We start from the raw sequence: 18,257 nt of genomic DNA on the forward strand, positions 1-18,257 counted from the left end.
AAACCAGCTTGAACATCTGGAAGTTCACAGTTCATGTATTGCTGAAGCCTGGCTTAGAGAATTTTGAGCATTACTTTACTAGCATGTGAGATGAATGCAATTGTGTGGTAGTTTGAGTATTCTTTGGCATTACCTTTCTTTGGGATTGGAATGAAAACTGACCTTTTCCAATAAGGTCCTACCTAACAGGCCCCTCAGGGTCACTTCAGTAAAGAAATGATGCTTGTCTGCAATCAAGTCAGGGAGTCAACATGTAAATCTCCTGACTGTCCTCACTCTCCTTCACAAAAACTTGTTCTCAGGAAGTAGTTTAATCTAATATGATTCTAGATCAGTGTTACATCTCCTAAGAATATATACATTTTGAATAAATGTGGAATTAAAATTTGTGACACTATTTGAAGGAATGCCAGGCATCAATAGCAGGTGGGGGTGGGTGGGGAGAAATTATATTTGGGATGAAGACACTTTCCTGATCAAAGAGCAGAACTGAGCAATATTTGCAAAACACACATAAAATTCATGAGCATGTTACTTTGCTTACTCGCTCCTCTTCATGAATCTCTGAGGAAAACAGAAGAAATAGGATATAATTTTTACACAAAGAGAACTTGTAATCTAGATAGGAAGATAAGAAACCTACTCAAGAAATAAATGAGAACAAATGAGGCCAGTAGCATTTAAGTATTTCTTTTCATGTACTCCATAAAAAAATATGAAAAATGATATACTCTATTATATATTATGTTGACATCTAGATTGAAAAATTCGAAGTATAAGTAGTTGTTAAGGACATATAACTTCCAGTATATTTAAATATCAATATTTAAAAATGACACTATAATACAACTCTTTAAAACATAATCTAATTATGTTTATTAATCTAAATATTAATATCATAGGAATTTGATACTCTCAATTTTCAATTTTTAAAGTACGTGAGCAAGCTTTTTTCTTTTTAACAGATGGAAATTAATATTATTCATTTTCTCCCTGAATTCATATTTCCATTTCAATTTCCCATAGCTTTATCATAATATAATAGGACTTTCTGGTTGGCAGTCTTTTATTGATTATCTTATCATATTTCTATGCATCAAAAATATATGTCATCAGATTTTAAAATTTCCTATGACTATAGCGATTCACGGGGTCGCAAAGAGTCAGACACGACTGAGCGACTGAACTGAACTGGACTGATAGGCTCTAAGGAGTTATCTAGATTGCACTATTTAAAAAATTATTGTTCATATAAATTGATCAAAACAACATATATATTATCTATTTTGATAATTATTGGCATTAAGGATAAAATTTAATTAGAAATGCATCTCAGTGGTGAGCACATTGGGTTCTTTAATTAGTTAAGGTATGTGTGAATAAATAAATTATTGATTAAATGGCACAACATTAAGTATTAATCCTATTCCTATTTTCTAGGAGGTTTCTAGTGCTGAGAAACCTCATCCTGATAAATACAGATGTCAAACAAACTGTCAAATTCATTCTGAGTTATATGCCAAAAATTACATATGGATATACTAATAAAATTATTTTAATGATCTATTAGCTGCTACTCAATTTAGTCTTCCTCCAATTTTGTTAAAATTGGAGATTACCTGGTTGCAAAAGATTTTTAACACAATCATTAAGTCATTTTCTTTCTTACACTGATGTCAATATTTTGAAATATTCCTTTGTTTGGTGCCCCTGGAAGTTTTAAAACCACATGGCAATTCATCACAGTAAAATTTATGGTGGGTGAAAGATATGTTCCTCTCACCTCATCCTTTTTATTTTGGGTTTTCTTTGTGAAGTGGAAGAGAAGTAATTGTTAAAGGGATGCTAGGAATGAAGAAGGAGCCTGATACCCTCCTCATAGGCATAGTTATAGAAGTTTTAGAAAAGAATACAGTAGAAATGGAAGATCTATATAACAGTTCTTGAAAATTATATATTCCTATGCCCTAGGAACTCTTACAGCCCTAGTTTTGTGTGTATCACATTTGGAAGAGACTTATAGACTACGGATACTTTAGAAATTTAGAAAAAGAGTTGTTGGAAAGGGGGTGAGATTGAGCTTAGAGTTTAAAGGATAAGGTTTGTAAAAGGAATACCGTATTTTAGGTGTATATGTGTGTGTTTGTTGGGGGGCTGGTAGACAGGCTGAAAGTTCAATATAAGCATCTCTGGAGGTTGAAAGTGAATGGAGTGTGCCAGAGAGAAAGAAGGAATATGCCTGATAAGAGCAGAGGATGCTTGTTGAAGAGTAGATGCTTGTTGAAGACTCTCAAGAGTCTTCTCCAACACCACAGTTCAAAAGCATCAATTCTTCGGCGCTCAGCCTTCTTCACAGTCCAACTCTCACATCCATACATGACCACAGGAAAAACCATAGCCTTGACTAGACGGACCTTAGTCGGCAAAGTAATGTCTCTGCTTTTGAATATGCTATCTAGGTTGGTCATAACTTTCCTTCCAAGGAGTAAGAGTCTTTTAATTTCATGGCTGCAGTCACCATCTGCAGTGATTTTGGAGCCCCCCAAAATAAAGTCTGACACTGTTTCCACTGTTTCCCCATCTATTTCCCATGAAGTGATGGGACCGGATGCCATGATCTTCGTTTTCTGAATGTTGAGCTTTAAGCCAACTTTTTCACCCTCCTCTTTCACTTTCATCAAGAGTCGTTTTAGTTTCTCTTCACTTTCTGCCATAAGGGTGGTGTCATCTGCATATCTGAGGTTATTGATATTTCTCCCGGCAATCTTGATTCCAGCTTATATTTCTTCCAGTCCACCATTTCTCATGATGTACTCTGCAGATAAGTTAAATAAGCAGGGTGACAATATACAGCCTTGACGTACTCCTTCTCCTATTTGGAACCAGTCTGTTGTTCCATGTCCAGTTCTAGCTGTTGCTTCCTGACCTGCATACAGATTTCTCAAGAGGCAGATCAGGTGGTCTGGTATTCCCATCTCTTTCAGAATATTTCAGTTTATTGTAATCCACACAGTCAAAGGCTTTGGCATAGTCAAAGCAGAAATAGATGGTTTTTTGGAACTCTCTTGCTTTTTCGATGATCCAGAGGATGTTGGCAATTTGATCTCTGGTTCCTCTGCCTTTTCTAAAACCAGCTTGAACATCAGGAAGTTCACGGTTCACGTATTGCTGAAGCCTGGCTTGGAGAAATTTGAGCATTACTTTACTAGTGTGTGAGATGAGTGCAATTGTGCGGCAGTTTGAGCATTCTTTGGCATTGCCTTTCTTTGGGATTGGAATGAAAACGGACCTTTTCCAGTCCTGTGGCCACTGCTGAGTTTTCCAAATTCGCTGGCATATTGAGTGCCGCACTTTCACAGCATCATCTTTCAGGATTTGAAATAGCTCAACTGGAATTCCAGGGAAGCCCATGACAAATCTCTAGATCCATCCATATTGCTGTAAATGGCATAATTTCATTCTTTTTAATGGCCGAGTACTATTTCATTATATATATGTACCACATCTTTATCCATTTATACTGATGGACACTTAGTTTGCTTCCAGGTCCTGGCTATTGTAAACAGTGTTGCAATGAACACTTGGGTGCATGTATCCTTTCAGATCATGATTTTCTCTGGACATATGCCCAGGAGTGGGATTGCTGGGTTATATGGTAGTTCTATTTTTAGTTTTTTAAGGAACCTCCATACTGTTCTCCATAGTGGCTGTACCACTTTACATTCCTACTAACAGTGTAGGAGGCTTCCCTTTTCTTCACACATCCTCCAGCATTTATTGTTTGTGAATATTTTGATGATAGCCATTCTGGCTGGTATGAGGTGATATCTCATAGTTTTGACTTGCATTTCTCTAATAATTGGTGACACTGAACATCTTTACATTTGCCTCTTGGCCATCTGTATGTCTTCTTTGGAGAAATGTCTATTTAGAATATCTTTTAAATGCATAGTTGAATTCATAAGAAATTAAGGGTAATCCCCAAGTACCAAAGGAAACTACAGTGTGAGACAGGTATAAAAGCCTTGACTTTATTTGCTGATCTTGGGAACCAAGGGCTTTGTGTTGAAAGGGAAAAGGAGACAAGGCATTAGGCCCTTGTAAAGAAGAGTTGGAACTGCCACCCTGGCTCAAAAAGTTAAAAGGTTATTTAAAGGTTTTTTTCTCAGTGAAAAAGGTGGGCTAGAAGGAATCCACCCACTGCTCAAAGCAGATGATAATAAAACTTGTTGACTTATGTGAGCTCTGAGTAGAAATGAGAAAGAAATTACTGCTAAAACCTAGAAACTACATACATTCCTTTATGTCAGTTTAGGATTTGTCTTTATCTACAGTCTAGGAAACCCTAAGTTTAAAACATAACTTAAAGTGGTCCTGGGTGATAGCACCTCAGGCATCTGACTGAAGCAAACACAAATCCTTTCTAGATGCACATACACCATAAACTTAAGGCCTCACAGAATTTTCACACATTAAGATCAGTTTAAGATAAACTCATAATCCAAAATTACAAAATCAGTTACAAAAATAAACATTATGAGTGAGAGTGCACAGAAACAACAAAGAAGAGAATTAGAATACCATTTCACATATTGGAAATATCAAATATATTTAAGTACCTTTAAGATGTTTAAAGAAGTAAGAGGGATTGTTCAAAAAGGACCCAAAAGATTTGAAAATTACGAGGCTATCTGTACACTGAAGTAAAGGGAATAATCAGACCTTTCAGTACTAGTGAATACTGGCTATGAACGGACACTATTTTCAGAGGTCCTGAACATTATTGTTGCCCCCAATCAGAGCAGGGGCTTATGGCAGTCAAGTGATCAGGGAAATTTTATATTGGGTCTGATGAGTCCCCACATGCATCCTATGGCTATTTCTTCAGTTTTAGAAAGTATAAATGGAATAGACATGCCTAGCTGGCAGAATCCCCACACTGGTTCTCTGACCTGTGGAGTGAAGGCAACTATGGTGGGAATGGCCAAGTGGAAGTCTCTAGAAATGTCTCTGCTTAGGAAAACAACAAGTGCAATACTGAATTCCTGGAGGGACTGTAGAAATTAGTGTACCATCAAGGACTTGAAAGATGCAGAGTTGGTGATTTCTACCACATCCCCATTCAATTGGCCTATATGGCCTGTGCAGAAGACAGATGAGTCTTGGAGAATGAGAGTGTATTATCATAAACTTACTTAGGTGCTAACTCCAACAGCAGTTGCTGTATTAGATGCAGTTTCATTGCTTGAGCAAATTAACACATCTCTTGGTACCTGGTATACAGCTATTGATCTGGTAAGTGCCTTTTCTCCACTCTTGTCTATAAGGTCCCACAGGAGCAGTCTGCTTTCAGCTGCCAAGACCAGAAACACACCTCCTTCACTATCCTACCTCATGGGTGTATCAGTTCTCCAGCCTTATGTCATAATTTAGTTCACAGGAATTTTGATTGCCATTCCCTTTCACAAGTTATCACACTGGCCCATTACATTAATGACATGCTGAGTGGACCTAGTGAGCAAGAAGTAGCACCTATTCTAACTTATTGGTAAGACATTTGCAAGCCAGTATGTAGGAAATAAATTCGACTAAAATTCAGGGGACTTCTAGCTCAGTGAAATTTTTACACGTCCATTGGTATGGGGCATGTTGCAATGTCAAATCAAACGTGGCAAATCAATTTGTTGTTTTTGGAGTAGAAGAGAGGATCTAAAGGTCAAACTGCTTTTAAATCAGATGGTTGACATCTTTCTACTTTTAGTTCCATCTACATTCTTACTTTCAAAAGTACTTGATTTTGCTAGTTCCTAAGCCTTTTGAGAAATTGGTGGTTTAAACTTTCTTCTTTGGGTTTCCCACTACTGGCTTAAGATTTAGCTCCCTTGGGGACTGCTAAGTCATTTATCACTTTTCACTTGTATTACAGTTTCCAAAATTTTGTTGCAATTTTTTCCCCTTCATTCAACAAACATTCAAAGGTTGCAAAAGAACATGTAGAAAAAGTCACCTTCCTACTCTTAGTTTTCAGCTAACCAGTAGTTTCCTGCAGGCAATAAATATTATCAGCTTATCTGATATCTTTCCAGAGATATTTCTTTACATAAAAGGAAATATAAATGAGCTTCCCTGGTGGCTCAGACAGTAAAGAATCTGTTCGCAGTGCAGGAGACCTGGATTCGATCCCTGGGTCAGGAAGATCCCCTGAAGAAGGGAATGGCAACCCACTCTAATATTCTTGCCTGGAGAATTAGATGGACAGAGGAGCCTGGCAGGCTACAGTTCATGAGGTTGCAAAGAGTTGGACACAACTGAGCAACTATCACTTTCACTTTTCATCTTTCTTCTTACCGAAACAGAAGAGATTATGATACTCTTTTGAATCTTGATTTTGTTACACAGTATATTTGGGTAATCATTACATTCAATAGATAAAAAGTATCTTAATTTTTATGGCTAAATAGGATTCCATTAATAGATGGACCATATAACTCTATTTAACCAATTCCCTATTAATTAACAGTAGGTTATTTCCAATCTTTTGCTATTCTAAACAATTCTAAAATGAATAATCTACAACCATTTTTGCACATATGAAAACATATATGTAGGATAAGTTTCTAAAAGCAGACTTGCTAGGTTAAAAGGTATGTAAATTGTGATACTGTCACCACATTGCCCACTATAGCAACTGTGTTAAAATATATACGCAAGGGTGCCTGTTTCTTTAAATCCTCAAAAACATTGTCATTTAACTTAAAAAAGTCTTTACCAATCAGATACCTGAAAAATAATAGCATCTCAAAGTAGTTTCAACTTGTATTTCTTTTATGAGTGAGACTGAACATATTCAATATTTCAAGGTCATGTGTATTTCCTTTTCTGAAAACTGTACATATCATATTTCATTTCCTATTAGACTATGGTCATTATTTTTTATTGATTTTAAGGAAACCTTTATGCAGTTATGGAAATTAACTCCTTGTGATATAGAAGCAAATATTTTTCCTCATATGGTCTTTAGATTTTACACCTAGTATTTTTTTGGCCAAGTGTATATTTTCTATTTTTACTCAAGTGAATTTATTAATCTTTTACTTTTGGAATTTTGGGTTTCGTGTTATGGTTAGAAAGGCCTTTCTTACTCTTACATTTCCCCCCAAGCTCTGCATGCTGTCAATTTATTGTCAATTAAGCCTTTCTCCTTCACAGTAATCATGATGTTAAGTTTTCTGGGTAGAGTGTACTAGAGGGACATTGCAGGAGGAAGGTACGTTTCTGCTGAAACCAATGGGATGAAGCCACCTCGTAGTGTTCCACCCAAATGCCCAGAACTTATAGGTCCTTGGTGTTATGGACTGAATGTTTGTGCCCCCTTAAAATTCATGTATTGAAGCCCTAACTCCCAATGTGATGAGAGGCAAAGCTTCTGGGACATAATTAGGTTTTGATGAAGTCATGAGTGGGGCCTCCATGATGGGATTAGTGTATTGTAACAAGAGGAATAGACACCAGAGCTCTCTCTTCATGTACAATACACACATTAAGGAAAGTCCATGTGAGCACATAGCAAGATGGAAGAGGGCTCTCACCAGAGCCTGATCAGGTTGGCACCCTGACCTTGGCCTTCCAGCTTTCGAAACCTCGAGAAAATAAATGTCTGTTGTTTAAACCAGTCAGTCACAATTTGAGCTAAGACATTAGGAACTTCTTAGCCCTAGCTGATCACCTGTCAGCTGCTCACTTAGCCAGGACACTGCATGCTTCAGACCTCGTGCCTGCACTGATGCCTGACTCCCTTTGCTCACCTGTCATTCCCCTCGGAGGTTTGTCTCTGGAGGTCCTCCCAGTGCTGCTGTTCTTTTCAGCGTGGATACTGCTTACCCCAGGCCCCCTGCCCACAGTGGCACTCCACTCCGCATGCTTGTGCACTGGCCACCACGCCTGCACCTGAAGGGTTCATGTTTTCCCAGTAGCCATGGACCAGCACCAGCTTGAGCAAACCAGTATCTTCTGTGTATCCAGTGAGCTACACCCATACATTCTCCAACTGGCTCTAAACCCCAGCCTTGGGAAAGGGGTCCCCTTTCCAACTTTGTCCTTCTTTGAGATCTCTTCCTCAGCCTGCAAGCATGCATGCATAGTTGAATAGGTTAAACTATGTTAAAATATTCTGTATAAATTTTCCTTTTTATTTTATTTTTTTAAGAAGCCACCCCAAACCCCAGTTTTATTCCTTATTATCTGGTTATAAAATCCTAATTATCTACCAAGGCAGGAGAGCTGGATTTTGTGATTTAGGCAGTGTTTCCTTCTATCTTTGGTTTTCCTGTTTTTTGGGTTTGAAACACACAGTCTACACTAGATGTTTTCCCAGGGGAGCTTCCTCCACTAGGCAAACCAGACCTTGCTTTGCTACTGGTAGTTTCTACAGAACTCATGTCTCAGCTCCAGGGCTCTCCACTAACAGGTATGGGGAAAGATGATTACCGGTCATCTTCAACTGCTCTTGTGACATAAAGAGCAGAAATCGCAGTCTGAAGAGTCTCAACCTCCTCGACACAATCTAGCTGTTACAATGGATGGGGAGGGAGTTGGAAGCACAAGCTCCAGTACAGGAAAAGCAAGATCTTGTTCTCTGACAGGTGGATTAGCTTTCAAAGTAATGGAGGCTTTTAATCCATGCAACCCTTTTTCAGCTTCTCCCAACATCAACAGAGGCCATGAGGCATGGTAATGGCCTCTGAAAAGTCAAACCATGAAGATCGTGACTTTGGCTCCTCTGTCTGCCTTCTGAGATGATCCGAGGTTGCCCTGGGTACGGGCTGTAATAACAGGAGCACAATCGCAGGAACAATGAAGCACAGGCAGAAGGTGCCTCCAGTTTTACCTCAGTCTTGTTTGTTAGGATGGAGCTGATGCGCCTGTACTGACAGTCAGGAACAATTAGCACAGAGTAGCTCTATCTTCCCAGGGTGTTTTTGGTGAAATTTTGGCTGGGCCGAAATCTGCATCAGTGCGGACAGAGGTTGCAGGACTGGTCTGGGCATCTGGACCGGAGTAGAAAGAGAAACCAAACACAAGTCTGGCCACAAGTGGATTCTGGCACATTCTTAGATGCAGTTAAAAATGTCACGGTGTGCATAAGGAGCAGGCGAAGGAGTTTTCTGTGGGAAGTAATGCCTGTAGGCAGAATAAACTGTCCAGTCTACTCGTGGGGAGGAGCACCCTCCGGTAAAAACAGAGGAGCTAGGGGGCCTCGAGGAAGGTGTTGGTTCGGAAGATGGAGGAGACAATCTTGCCCGTGGCGTTGATGGTGCCTTCGCTGTCTGAGAGGGACTCAGAGTCGCTGCTCCCAGAGTAGGCGCCCAGGCCTGGGAGGATGCCGATACAGACAGCCGCGGACAGGCAGTGGATGGAGGGACTGCTCAGGGAGGTGCTCCCCAGAGACACACAGGACGGGGCTTCTTGATTCTTGTCATCTGGGTCAGGGTCCGATTTCAGTCTTTTCACACTGTTTCCACTCTCTGAACTCTTATGCTTCACAGCTCCTGCCAACAGCTTTGCCTGGGAGAACTTGTTCTTGGTTTCTATGGGTTTCACAGCTTTCTTCTCCACTTCCTTCTTGTTTTCTGAAGAAATTCCAACCTTGTTGAGATTACTTCTGTATTCCTTCAGTTCTTTCAGTTCTTCTTCTCTTCGCTGTTTTTCTATTAGTTCTTGCTGCCGAGAAACCTCATCAAGGAAGTTGGTCTCATCTTCGTCTAAGCCTCTTACCATGTTTTTGAATTTGAACTGTTCTTCATACTCCTGCTGCTTCCTGTCTTTCTGTTCTTGTAGCCTTTCATACAGAGACCGAGGGTCATAAACCTCCTCTGGGCATTCTTCAGGATCTTCAGGTTTTCAAACTTTTTCCCATTCTTCTTGTCTCCTTTTGCGCCGTTTATCTAGCTCTGCCTCAGATACAAACCTCTTTTTGATGACAAGGTTACCGTCATCCCCTCCATCCATAATGGAACAGTCGCCACAACAAAGTTCCGCCCCTCTTCCGGCCTAAATTTTCCTTTTTAAAATTACTGTGGTTTCTATCTCCTGATTGAACCCAAAATGATACAATCTGTTCTAGTACTTACACATTTTCAATTTTTACATTTAAATCTTTGATCCATCTGGAATTTATACAGGCATAAGTTGTAAGTAAAAATAGTTGGAAAAGACCCTGATACTGGGAAAGATTGAAAACAGGAGGAGAAGGGGACGACAGAGGATGAGATGGTTGGATGGCATCACTGACTTGATGGACATGAGTTTGAGTAAAGTCTGGGAGTTGGTGATGGACAGGGAAGCCTGGAGTCCTACGGTCCATGGGGTCACAAAGAGTTGGACATGACTGAGTGACTGAACTGAACTGTGAGTGTGAATCTAACTTAATTTTTGTCCGCAACTACCTAGTTTGTTGATTACTGTTTCCAACTAATGTTAAACAGCATCTTTATTATACACTAAATCCTGCCATATATTTGGGTCTACTTCTAGACTTTAAATTATATTCTATTGCTTTTTTTTTTCAATTTCCAGTGTCACACTGTTTGAATACCTGTTTAACATTTGAGAGAAGGAATCTCCAGCTATTCTTGTGTTTTGTTTCTAATTTTATTATTAAATATCTATTCTGCTAGAAATTTTACTGGAAGTTGCACTGGATTTATAGATTCATTTAGAGATAACTGACATCTTTCTGGACTGAGTGCTCCCAAGAACTAATGACTTCTCGTTTGTTCAAGTCTTCTTTTGTGTTTCTCAATAGCATTTCAATTCATATAAATTTTGCACGTTCATTATTATTTTCATTCATAAGCATTTATTTGATCACTTTGGTTATTATGATGAGAACTTTTCTGCCATTTTAACTTCTAGCTGGTTGTTCTGGAATAACAACCAGAATACAAAGGGTACTTTTGTTGTTCAGTCGCTCAGTCATGTCTCTTTGTGATAGCATGGACTGCAGCACACCAGGCTTCCCTGTCCTTCACTATCTCCCAGAGTTTGCTCAAATTCATGTCCATTGACTTGGTGATGCTATCTAACCATCTCATCCTCTGCCACCCACTTCTCCTTCTGCCCTTGATCTTTCACAGCATCAGGGTCTTTTCCAATGAGTCAGTTCTTTGCATCAGGTGGCCAAAGTGTTGGAGCTTCAGTTTCAGCATCAGTCCTTCTAATTAATATTTACAGTTGATTTTCCTTAGGATTGATTTGCTTGATCACCTTGCTATTGAGAGAGTCAATTCCTAGGCAGGTTGATAAGAAGTCCAGGGTCCCCAAGGAGGAGAAAGGGGTCTGGGGCTCTCAAGGAAGAGACAGGGGTCTGGAATTCTCAAGGAGGAGGAAAAGACACTTTTTCCCCCCTCTACATTTCTTTTTTTTTTTTCCCTCTACATTCCTTAGTCTTAGTCACATAAAAAAATTTTTTTTTTATCTTTAAGCCTGGAACTGATGATTACACAACAAACAAACAACTCAGTTTAAACTCTGTACTAAGGATTATATAACAACAATGTATCCTGCTTGAGGACAGTTTCTCCTTCTTGAAAACCTTCTGACTAATCCTGTTATAATCAAAATGCAGATAATCATCATGGTGTGATCACTCACCTAGAGCCAGACATCCTGGAATGTGAAGTCACGTGGGCCTTAGGAAGCATCACTATGAACAAAGCTAGTGGAGGTGATGGAATTCCAGTTGAGCTATTTCAAATCCTAAAAGACGATGCTATGAAAGTGTTGCACTCAATATGCCAGCAAATTTATTGCTTCCTTCTACTTTTTTGCACTGTTCATTTAAGAATACTGGATTTTGGCTTGCCATTCCCTCCTCCAGTGGATCATAACTCTCCATTATGACCTTGTCCATCTTGGGTGGCCCTACACAGCATGGCTTATAGTTTCATTGAGTTACACAATGTTGTGTTTCTGCTGTACAACAATGCGAATCAGCCATAACTATACACATACCAACTCCCTCTTGAGCCTCCCTCCCTCTCCTTCCCTTCCTTCTTTCTTTTTCTATTTTAGCCACTCCGTGTGGAATTTGGGGTCTTAGTTCCTCAACCAGGGATCAAATTTGCACCTCCTGCAGTGGAAGCATGCAGTCTTAACCACTGGACTGCCAGGTAAGCCCCTCACTTCCTTATTTCTATATTTTAACTTCGTTTCATGTGTGTGATTATATCAGTGAAAATCTTTCCAATACTGTTAGATAACAGTGATGATAGTAAATTTATTTGACTTACACAGGAATATATTCCGGAGAAGGCAATGGCAACCCACTCCAGTACTATTGCCTGGAAAATCCCATGGATGGAGGAGCCTGGTAGGCTGCAGTCCATGGGGTCGCGAAGAGTCGGACATGACTGAGTGACTTCACTTTCACTTTTCATTTTCATGCCTGGAGAAGGAAGTGGCAACCCACTCCAGTGTTCTTGCCTGGAGAATCCCAGGGATCGGGGAGCCTGGTGGGCTGCTGTCTATGGGGTCGCACAGAGTCGGACATGACTGAAGTGACTTAGCGGCAGCAGCAGCAGGAATATATTCAATGTCTTTCATTAAGTAAGATCTGGTTTTTGAGTTGTCATAGACAGACACTATGGGAATAGCCACCCATTCCTAGTTTTTTAAGTTTTTTTTTTAATGATTGGATATTGCATTTTATTAAATACCTTTTTTAGTACTTATGGAAAAAACACTATCATATTCTTCTTAGATATATTAACATAGTAAACTATATTAATAGATTTCAATATTGCACCATCTCTGCATTCCTGTACATGATTTTTTAAATATAAGTTGGATTCTACTGTTAATACTTTAGTTGGGATTTTGAGTGAGACGGATTTGTAGTTTTTCTTTGTTTGCAATATTTGTTGCATTTTAAGATCAATATTATGTTATTTTCATAAAAAGAATCTGGAAGGATATTATTTCTTTCTGCAGTATAAAATAGTTAAAAAAATGTAAAGATCTGTCCTTTAAAAGTGTGGTATTATTCCTTTGTAAAACTATTTGGTTCCAGTACTTTATTTTGGGGGAGGGTAGTTCTTTGATAAATTTCCCATTCCTTTTGTGGAAAATGGTGAGTTTCTATCTCTTCTGAATTCACTTTTGGTAATTATATTTTCATGGAGAATTATGTATTTCACACAAGTATATCTATGGTTACTTTCTTTTTACCTTATTTTGTGTATACATGCTTTCCCCACTGCTCTTTCCCTAAGACTAAGTTAACTAATAATGGTTGATCTATATTTCCTATTTTCCCCTCAAACAACAAATTTAGATTTATTCATTTGTTCTACCATTTTCTATTTTCATATTCATTACTCTTTGCCTTTATTTTTTCTTTCTTTCAGCTTTCCTTAAGCTTGTTTTTTGTTTTCTTCTTGAGTTGCTTGCTTCATTTCAGTTTTTCTTGTTTACTAACAGAATTAAAAATAATAAAATATACAGTTTAAAGATGATTTTTTCTCTAGCATTGCCTTTTTTGTGTCACATATGTTCTGGTATGTAGTGTTTCATTATTATTATTTTCTAGATACACTACAATTTTTGCCTGAATTTCCTCTTTGATGCGAAAGCTATTTATTAAGCAGCATAAAAACTCCCAGGTGGTAGAGACTTTTTGTTCTCTGTGTCTGTTACTTATTTCCAGTTTTACTGCACTGTGTTCAGAGAATGTTGACTGATTTATTTGTAGTTTTTAGAATTCATCTAAGTTTTTGCGTTTATTTGTGGCTTAATATCCTGTCAACTTTTGTGAATATTCCATGAGCACTTCAGGAAGGTGCATATTTTTTTAATACCTATATTTCTTTTAAAAATGTTGATACTATATTATTTGGTAATTGGTATTCAAAACTGTTATATTTTTAATAGACTCCCCCTCCAGGAAGCCCTCTGTATTGAATATATTTCTTATGCATCTCTTGATAATTCTCTACTCTTCCCTGCTTTGTGTCGATATTATAGTGCCATACTTAGTCTTGTTTAGTGCTTTTTGCTGCAAATTCAATGATGTCTGATATTAAATTCATTTTTTTTTGTAGGGGTACATTCGCTTAGTATACCTTTGCCCTTCCTTTGATTTTCAACTTTTCTGAATCACTTTGTTACAGTCTCTTGAATACAGAATTTTGTTTTGCAATAAAATCTGTGCTTTTTAAATGTTTTAACAGGTAAGTTTAGGACACATTTATTAATGTGACAGATATAGTTATTTTTAGTAATATTATTTTAAGGTATACACTGTTTGCATAAATTTTGAAAAATCACTATACTGTGTAAATTTGTCAGCTCTATTATGTTTTTCTTGTCATAATTAGAAAGGTTTGTATTTGTTCTAGTGGTTGTCTTTATAATTCCATGTTTATAATTCCTGTAAGTTATTTATTAATATCCATTAATGAGCTATGAAAATCTCCACTATACAATCATAAAATTTGTACATTTCATTTTCTTACTCTCCCCACCCTCCTCAATTATAGTTTATTATATTATCTTTGGGCTTCCAAGGTGGCTCAGTTCTGAAGAATCTGTCTCAAATGTAGGAGATACAGGTTTGATCCCTGGGTCAGAAAGATCCTCTGGAGAAGGAAATGGCAACCCACTCCAGTATTCTTGCCATGGGAATCCCATGGACAGGGGGGCCTACCGGACTACAGTCCTTGGGGTTGCAAAGAGTTGGCCATAACCTAGTGACTAAACAGCAGCAACATATTATCTGTATTGGAGCTTATCTTTATATTACTTTATATAATATATTCCCATTATTTGCCACTTTTAAATGATTCTATTGAAGATCAGCTAGTAAGGATAAGAAAATAAATGTAATAGCCAAATTACAGCGCTACTGATCTTCAAATACCATTGTAGATCTTATATGATTTAAATAACTTCTTTGCTCTCAAAAAAAAGGTAAGAGAATTGATAAAATCTTCACAATAATGGAATTCTTTTGAAACTCTTTGAGAGATTAATCATTTTAGAATTTATTTATATTAACAGCACAATGGATATAAAAGGAATTCTAATATTTTAATTATGAATCCTTTGCCAAGATTCCTCATGAAAAGTTCACAATTATTTTATTATACTTATAAGTCAAATATGAGGAGATAAATTGAAGTGTTCAACTTAGGCAAGACTCCCTACCTGCTCTCTTTCTTCATTTATATTTTGAACTAACTCTGCAGATAGAAAATGTCCGATACTTAGATAGGTCAGAGAAAATGGATTTAAACAAAGACTGGACCCTTCTGTACATAAGGTGAGCTTCCCAGGTGGCCCAGTGGTAAAGAATCCACCTGCCAGTGCAGGAACTGCAGGAGACATGGGTTTGATTCCTGGTTGGAAATGATTCCTGGAGGAGTAAATGGCAACCCATTCTAGTATTCTTGCCTGGGAAACCCCATGGGCAGAAGAGCCTGGCGGGCTACAGTTCATGGGGTCACAAAGGAGTCAGACACGACTGAGTGTGAGCACGCATACAGGGATACACAAGGTAATGGCATTGCTTCAGTGATTTTCTTGAGCTTTTGACCATGGTTGAACTTATCGATCTTCTGGAAGGAAATTTTGACTTCTAATCTTTCCTGACTTACTAGTCAGTGGTTTTTAGTCTAGAACTGTCTGTCTTTCCTAATAGAGTGATTAAGGGATTAAGGGATTCACCTAGAGACAAATGTACTGAGTACCAGAGGCATAGAACATAGTCACTAGAAGAAGGAAATAAAAATCCTTTTACCTTTGTTTGGGACGTAAGCTCATCTCCCAGAAGCTCCCTATGCTGGATATTTTCTATTTGCCCTTCCAGACCACTCTCAACTTTTCTCCACCCCTGTTGCCTGACAGAAGATAGATATTACAGCCAAATGTGGTCATGGGACAGACATGCACAAGGAAAATGGCGCAGTAGAACATACTTGTCATATGGGTCATATGGCTGTAAACATCACTATCACTTTCACTCTGTCCGCAGTGTGCTTGTACGAAACTCCAGCTTTATGGAGTGAGAATTTTACATTTTGTTTAGTCATTCACCAGTTAATACACATTTGCAGCTCTGTTGTTTAGTGGGTACAGATTTAAGATTGCTGTCTTCTTGGACGTTCCTGGGAGTCCAATGGTTAAGAATCTGCCTGCCAATGCCAGGGACATAGGTTTGATTCCTGGTCCGGGAAGATTCTGCCTGACGTAACTAAGCCCATATTGAGCCCACATTCTACAGCCTGTGAGCCACAGGTACTGAAGCCTGTGAGCCTTGAGTCTGTGCTCCACAACAAGAGAAGCCACCACAATGGTGGCGCTGCAACTAGAGAACAGTCCCCGCTTGCTGCAACTAGAGAAAGTCCATGAGTCGCAACGAAGCCATAAGTATTAAAAAAAAAGATTTCTGTCTTCTTGTTGGATTGACTCATTTTTTTTCTTTTGGAAATTAAAAAAAATTATAGTTGATATACAGTTTCTGTTAGATTCAGGTGTATAGCAAAGTGAATCATATATATTGATTATTACAAGATCTTGAACATAGTTCCCTAGCTATACAGTAGTGGGATTGCTGAATCATATGGTAACTATTTTTAGTTTTTTAAAGAACCTCCATACTGTTCTCTATAGTGGCTAAACCAATTTACATTCCCACCAAAGTGTAGGAGGGTTCCTTTTTCTCCACAACCTCTCAGGCATTTATTACTTGTAGATTTTTTGATGATGGCCATTCTGACTGGTGTGAGGTGATACCTCACCACAGTCATTCGTATTTGCATTTCTCTAATAATTAGATTATTGAGCATCTTTTCCTGTGCTTGTTTGTCATCTATATGCCTTCTTTGGAGAAATGTCTATTTAGGTCTTTTGCCCATTTTTCATTTTATTTTTTTATATAGAACCGTTTGATATTGAGTTGTTGGTATATTTTGGACAGTAAGCCCTTGTCAGTCACATAATTTCCAGTTTCTCCCATTTTGTAGGTTGTCTTTTCATTTTGGTTATGGTTTCCTAGTTTGATTAGGTCTCATTTGTTTGTTTTTGCCCTTATTTCTTTTGCTTTGAGAGACTGACCTAAGAAAACATGGCTGCAATTTACTTCAGAGAATGTTTTGCCTATGTTCTCTTCTAGGAGTTTTATGTTGCCATGCTTCATATTTTAAGTCTTTAAGCGATTTTGAGTTTATTTTTACATATGGTGTGAGGGAGTGTTCTAACTTCATTGGTTTACACCTGGCTGTCCAGCCTTTCCAAAACCACTTGCTGAAGACACAGTCTTTGCTCCATTGTATGTTCTTGCTTTCTTTGTTAAAGGTTAATTGCCTGCAGGTGTGTGGGCTTATTCCTGAGCTGTCTATTCTGTTCCATTAATCCATATGTCTGTTTTTGTGCCAGTACCATGCTTTTTTTTGTCTACACCACATGGCATGTAGGATCTTCCCATGGCCCCTGCAGTGGAAGCGTGGAGTCTTAACCACTGGACCACCAAGAAGCCCCCATGCTGTTTTGATTCTTGTAGTTTTGTAATATTTTCTGAAGTCTTGGCTTGGGGGATGGTTATGCCTCCAGTTTTGTTCTTTATCTTCAGGATTGATTTGATAATCCTAGGCCTTTGGATTCCCTATAAATTTTAGGATTATTTATTCTAGTTCTGTGACTCTTTTATCATTGTGTGTGTGTGTGCTCAATTGCTCAGTCATGTCTGACTTGTTCAACCCCATGGACTGTAGCCCACCAGGCTCCTCTACCCATGGCATCTTCCAGGCCACTGGAAAGAGGGAGTGCCACTTTCTACTCCAGGGGATCTTCCCAACCTAGCAATCAAATCCTCATCTCTAGCATCTCCTGCATTGGCAGGTGGATTCTTTACTACTAGTGCCACCTAGGAAGCCACATTTTATTAGGTGTACTGTTCTGATTGTTACCATGGGATATCTTTCCCCATCCTTTTACTTTCAACCTGCTTTTATTGTGTTTGAAGCTGGTTTCTTGTAGATAGAATACAGTTGGATAATCCCTCCATTTCCACCAATCTCTTAATTTATTGCCACGTTGAGTGGCTTGGGGGATCCTAGTTCCCTGAGCAGGGATCAAACTTGACCTCTTAGCAGTGGAAGCACAGAGTCTTAACCACTGGACTGTCAGGGAATTCTCTCTTTCAATTGGTTAATTGAAACTGTTTACATTTAATATAATTATTGGTATGTCAGCCTATCAGG

At 38.5% G+C, this 18,257-nt stretch overlaps 1 protein-coding gene and 1 pseudogene across 1 annotated transcript in view; both read right to left on the reverse strand.

Moving 5' to 3' along the window:
* Positions 1–18,257, reverse strand: part of M1AP (meiosis 1 associated protein) — a 75,725-nt gene that overhangs the window by 53,454 nt on the left and 4,014 nt on the right. The window lies entirely within an intron of this gene.
* Positions 9,116–10,014, reverse strand: LOC138087781 (PSME3-interacting protein pseudogene; annotated as a pseudogene).

Source organism: Capricornis sumatraensis, chromosome 1 (assembly GCF_032405125.1).
Source record: "Capricornis sumatraensis isolate serow.1 chromosome 1, serow.2, whole genome shotgun sequence".
NCBI lineage: Eukaryota > Metazoa > Chordata > Mammalia > Artiodactyla > Bovidae > Capricornis > Capricornis sumatraensis.